The sequence below is a fragment of the Phaenicophaeus curvirostris genome, unplaced genomic scaffold, assembly GCF_032191515.1.
Source record: "Phaenicophaeus curvirostris isolate KB17595 unplaced genomic scaffold, BPBGC_Pcur_1.0 scaffold_53, whole genome shotgun sequence".
NCBI lineage: Eukaryota > Metazoa > Chordata > Aves > Cuculiformes > Cuculidae > Phaenicophaeus > Phaenicophaeus curvirostris.
This window is the reverse complement of record NW_027206675.1, coordinates 890013-894418: the sequence shown is the minus strand read 5'-3', so window position 1 is coordinate 894418 and position 4406 is coordinate 890013.

The following is a 4406-nucleotide window of genomic DNA, read 5'->3' as shown; positions in this document are numbered from 1 at the left end:
CTGGCCACGTGCAGCACCCCTTGAGGAGGGAAGGGACCAACGCGGGGCCCCTCAGAGCTGTCTCAGAGGAGAGCTCTTACACAGAGAGGAAACCCTCTTTGAACACTGGAGGAAAAAGCCATCGTCCCCGCTGCCTGGGGAGAAGAGCCCCCATCCCAGGAAGGCTGCACCAGTGCCACCTGTTTACTTGCTCCTGTCCCCCAAAGACACACACCTGACCAGCCAATGGACTGGAGGCAGAAAAAAAGGCCCTCACTAATTAATGGGCATTGGAGGTGTGTTCCTCAAAGTACAGAATCACAAGTGCCTGAAGAACAGAGAAATGAGCTGAGGCCATCATCAATAGCATTGTCGAATCCTTTAGTTTGGAACAGACCCTTAAGTTCATCAAGCATTGTTCGGGGACACTGACGGCAACGACTCCGCAGCCCAGAGATGATGGTTGTCTGCAGAGAGCTGCTCCTGGCTTCTTTGGGAACAGCCGCTCCACGCTAGCAGTTTGGCTGAGACACCACGTGCAGAGGCAGAACCAGGGAAGAGCCCGCGAACCCACAGGGTTGTTGAGAGATGGCGCTGGGTGACCGAGGGACAGTTACCTGGCATGTCTGTTGATTGGATCGCTTCCATGAAAGAAAGAGGGTCAGTTTAATTAAAGTAACTGTACTTCAGCAGGAATTCAGTCTCTTCAGGAGGCAAAGGACATCACTAATGTGTAGAAACAGCCTGGGCATTTGGGGCTGCGCCTCATCACCAGTCCAAACCATGTGTCTGTCATTCATGGAGGAAAACTTTAGCCCTAGACACTTCCCAGTGTTCTCATAGAGAGCAAAACCTGAGCTGCTGAGAGACCTGGAGATCACATGGAATATTCTTGTCAAGATCACATGGAATCTTCTCGTCACACTTAGTACATTTTTGGTAAACCACAAGATTATGGTAAACACCTTCCCTCCAAGGGCACAGGGAGGCGATGCAGCCGGTTCGGTTGGGAAAGAGCCATTCAGAGAAGCACGTCCCATCCTGCCAACTCCATTGCATGGGAAGGGTCACAGACACACACTGAACCCCGAGCTCTGGTCACCACGTCCTGGGCTCTTTCACCAGAGGCAGTGAAGTGCCCACAGAGCCCCAAAGCCAGAGGGAAACCACAGCCAAGTTGTCTAAAACACAGCTGGAAGCAGAGAACTGAACCACCAAGAATGAGTCCACAGCCTTTCATGGTCACTGCCTTCAAGCCAGCCGTGCAGCCTCTGGCTGGGTGTCCAGCTTCCAGCTTCCCCTGTCCCCGAGGCGTCACCCAGAGCCCTCAGACATCGAGCAGCACAACGGGGCTGGACCAGGCTGTGAAGCTGGGGCTGCTCTGATCCTGGCCCGTGCACGCCTGCAGTCCCAGCAAAGTCTGCCAGTCTCAGTGACTCCAAGCTGCCTGCGCATCCTCTCTGCTGCCCAGGACCGCTCTCCCCTGCCACAACCAGCGGCAAGGGCTGAGCACCCACAGCTCCTGCCAGCTGGATGCCAACGTCTGCCCAGAACGGCTCTTGGCCAGGATCGACACAGCTGGGGCAGCAGCTGCGCTGGGGCTCAGCTGGGACCACAACTGCAGCAGAGACCCTGGACCATCCCTGTGGCTCAACAGCTGCTGTGGGTGTGAGAGCGCGTGTCGTGCAGCACGGCTCTGGTTGATCCCTTCCAGCTGGTGTAGGCTCTGGCTTGTCCCTACAAGTCTCTAATCCCTCTGCTTCCCAAGCCCTCTGGTTATGAGGGCTGCATACCCACCACATCTTGCTTCCTCCAGCTTTGCCATAATCTCCTCCAGGATTCTGGACAGCCACTGTGACGATTTCCTTGGGTTGGCTTTGTACTTCGATCCATGAAGAACTGAACAGAAAGGATCTAGTTAAATTTCTCATTATTAAAACCTTGACAATGAGCGCTCAGTCACCCAGAGTGACAGCCACCCCTGGGATGCCACAGTGGAAGGACAAGATGTCATGCAGAGGGACCTGGACAGGCTGGGGAAGTGGGGCTCTGAGGACCTCATGAGGTTCAACAAGGCCAATTACAAGGTCCTACGCCTGCGTCAGGGCAATCTATGGTTTCAATACAGGATGGGGGATGATGTGATGGAGAGTAGCCCTGCAAAGGAGGACTTGGGGGTGCTGGGGGATGAGAAGCTCAACAAGAGCTGGCAACGTGTGCTCGCAGCCCAGAAAGCCAACTCTGTCCTGGGCTGCACTAAAAGAAGCGCGACCAGCAGGTCAAGGGAGGGGATTCTGCTCCTCTATTCCTCTCTTGTGAGACCTCATCTCGAGTACTGTGTCCACTTTTGGAATCCTTAACATACGAAGGAGGTGGAGCTGTTGGAATGGGTCCAGAGGAGGCTACAAGAATGCTCAGAGGGCTAGAGCACCGCCTGTAGAAGGACAGGCTCAGGGAGCTGGGGTTGTTCAGCCTGGAGAAGAGAAGGCTCCGAGGAGACCTCATAGCGACCTTCCAGTACCTGAAGGGGCTACAAGAAAGCTGGGGAGGGACTGTTTACAAAGGCTTGTGGTGATGGGATGAGGGGGAATGTGTATAAACTGGAGAGAAGCAGATTTATACTAGGCATGAGGAAGAATTTCTTCACCATGAGAGTGGTGAGGCATTGGCGCAGGTTGCCCAGGGAAGTTGTGGCTGCCCCATCTCTGCAGGTGTTGAAGGCCAGGTTGGATGGGGCCTTGGGAAGCCTTATTGGAAATGGAGGATATTTACGGTCCCTTTCAACACAAACTATTCTGTGATTCTCTGATTCTATGATGACAGGCAGTCTCCAGCACAGGATACAGCTGAGAAGCTGGAGCAGGAGCCACATCTTCCCCCCAAAATCCATGAGAAGCTTCCATCACACACAGTGATCACCCCGTCAAAAGTGAACAGCAGAACACGGGAGGATCATGGAACAGGGTCCCTTAGGTCCCAATTATGTTTTATTATCACAGAATCAAGGAATGTCCTGAGTTGGAGGGGACCCACAAGGACCATTGAGTTCAACTCCTGTCCCTACACAGGACAACCCCAGCATTCACACCGGGTGCCTGAGGGTATTGGTCAAATGCCTCGAGGATGTTATGAGGCTCAGAGCCGTGACTGCTGCTCTGGGAGCTGTTCCAGTGCTCCACCACCCTCTGTCAGAAGAACCTTTCCCTGATGTCCAACCTAACTGGCATCTTCTTGCCATTCCCTCGGGTCCTGTCATTGGTCACCAGAGAGGAGAGCTCAGCACCTGCTCCTCCTCCTCCCCTTGTGAGGAAGCTGCAGATCATGATGAGGTCTCCCCTCAGTCTCCTCCAGGCTGAGGAGTCCAAGTGATTTCAGCCACTCCTCATACAACTTTGCCTATAAACCCCTCACCAACTCCGTGCCCTCCTCTGGACGCTCTCCAGTGGCTTTAGATCCTTTTTATCCTGCAGCACCCAAACCCGCACCCAGTCACTGAGGTGGGGCCACGCCAGTGCAGAGCAGGGGGGGACAATCCCCTCCCTCGATTTTCTGGAGATGCCGTGCTGGATGCACCCAGGACACGATTGTCCTCTTGGCCGCCACCGGCTGGCTCATGGTCACCTTGTCACCAATCAGAACCCCAGGTCCCTTTCCACAGGGAGGTTCTCCAGCCTCTCACTCCCCAGTCTGTATGGGCATCCACGGTTGCCGCATCCTGGGTGCAAAACCCAGCATGAACGTCACTTTACGTTTTGTTACATGACATTATCTTATGTCATGTTGTGTTATTTTATGTTCTATTCACTATATGACCATGATATGCTGTGTCACTGTAGATTTTACATATGTTTTCTATGATATACATTCCTTTTATAGGGTAATTATGCTGTTAATTGATTAATAGATTCTTTTTTGCTGCCCACTGAAAGGCAGCAGGAAATGAGCCTCGACAGAGCGCTGAGTCCTGATTGGCCCAGGCCTATTGTCCACGCGCTTGCAAGCACCAGCATCAACATCAACATTTGACTGGTTGACCTCCAAAACCCCACACGCTGCCCCTAAATGCTCTCTCCACCCTGATTTGCATCTCTGATGTTCACCTCTTTGTTCAGCTTCCCGCTCTTACCACCCAAGGTCAGTTCAAGGACCCCAAGTCAAAGAAGTATCAAACAGGTCTACCTTGCTGCCACTGATTCCTACACTCCAGCCCTTCAAGGTCCTTCTGGGAGGGAGGACCCCAAAACTGAACCCAGGATTCGAGGCGTGGCCTCACCAGTGCTGAGTACAGGGGCACAATCACTTCCCTACTCCTGTTGGCACCGCTGTTTCTGATCCAAGCCAAGATGCCACTGTCCTTCTTGGCCACCTGGGTCACTGCTGGCTGATGTTCAGCCACTGCAGACCAACAGCCCCAGGTCCTTCTCTGC